Raw genomic sequence first — 1,876 nt, 5'->3', positions numbered from 1 at the left:
TGTATTGAATATGCTGAAAAATTGTTTTGACTTTGATTTTACTTCAATGCTATGGCTTGTCAGCCTGTATCTGACAACAGGAAATTGAGAGTGATTGTAAGATACATGTAATTAGATCTGGCCTGAATAAATTGGTACCTCATGTATATGTATTTGCACTGATAGATCCACCTGTATAAAGCTTTGTGCCATTTTATAATACCTATATATTTTTAAGTAACCTGCAATGCATATTAACTAATTTTTTCCCCACTTTATTGGACACTTAGGCTGCTGCCATTACTTTCTGATTTGCCAATTCATTGGTACAGTGTCTGTGTATAGCAGTCAAGGGTGAACCACAAGTATGATTTTTTTTTTCATTAATCTCACACAGGCCTGCTAAACTTTAGAAATGTTGCAAATAATTTTAACAGAATTACAGAAACATCTTCAGTGGTTGAGAATCTTTTTTGCACAGTAACCTTAATAAACAGAATATGTAACATGCACAAACTCTACAAAATGCATGCTTTAGTTATGAAGCATGAAATTTAGGTGTTTGCTGAGGTCCTTGCATCTTTACGGTGCTAGTTATGTGTGAAGGGTGCAAGGACTAACTCAGCTACTTAATCTTTGCCTAAAACCACAAGCCTATTATTCACAAACATCTGAAGAAAAGGCTATCCCATACATGGTTTGTCTTATTTACATAATACAAGCTACTAGCTTTTGTATTTTGCAAGATTTTTTTTTTTCCTCAGAGCAAGAATCACAAATTTACTGAATTCAGATAATCGGTATTCTGTTAGCTGGTGTCTATCTCTGTAATTTATTACAAAGTCATAGTTTAGAATTCTTAATAGATAGGTATGCATGTCTTTTTCCTCCTGAAGTTGCAGGTCATGCCAACACAACAGCTGTAACTTTCTACTGAAGTGTTAATGTATAATAAGAATGGAAAATATTTATTTTTTTTCTCTTGTAAATTGACAATGAAAACAATAGTGTGTACTATATTCTTTATATACAGTTATTGCTACATAGAACTGATTGTACAAAGAGTAGAGCCATTGCAAATAAGTGCTTGAGCCTGCACCGCTGAGCAGTTTGAACCGAACAGCTTGTTTTGACTTGCCTTCTGTATTTTAGTATTTAAAGTTCATTTGTCCTGCACAAACAGCACAGTAATGATTCGGTATCTGGAAGCTGTATTTTATTTAAAAAAAAAAAAAAAACCACAAAAAAACCATCCCTGAAATTCAGAAGTGTGTGAGCTCTGTTTTTGGGAGGGAGGAGGGGGCACTGAACTTGATTCTTGACATCAGGAACCTGTGGCTGTTATCTGATACAGCAAGTCCAGATTACTCACCTATGTGATTAATTCTTAAGGTTTTTTTCCTCATTTGTATACCCTTGTGGGGTTCTTTTAACAGCTCTTGAGGGCTTTGCCAACTGATGTGCAACCTCTACCAGAGTTATACATGTCACTGCTCATGAATGCTGGGCAGAGCGTCCGCAGAGATGTTGAACATAATAGCTATTTTGTGTGGTGGTGGTTTAAAAGTTGTGCTGTCTGAAGCACGCTTTCAGACTAATCACAGTGTGATGCTGGGAGGGGCTTGGCACCCTTAAAAATGTTTCCCAACCTTCGGATGCTCGGAGAGTAGCATTTGCCTATTCTGTTTGCGGGGGTGGGGTGTGGAAATAAGTACACCCACTGTAGTGATGATTTTACAAGGTACGTTTGAGCAGCATTACAATTTTAATGTATCCTTGCTGACTTCCTTATTTATGAGTAAGTTGTGTCAGCAACTTGCTCCAAACCTGACTAGGCTTTAACAAGCGCTTCGGCTGTGTCACTTCTTAGAGCTGGGCTCGCAGCCTGGCCACATGC

The sequence above is a fragment of the Pygoscelis adeliae genome, unplaced genomic scaffold (assembly GCF_000699105.1).
Source record: "Pygoscelis adeliae isolate BGI_AS28 unplaced genomic scaffold, ASM69910v1 Scaffold137, whole genome shotgun sequence".
Lineage (NCBI taxonomy): Eukaryota > Metazoa > Chordata > Aves > Sphenisciformes > Spheniscidae > Pygoscelis > Pygoscelis adeliae.
This window is presented reverse-complemented; position numbering follows the sequence as displayed.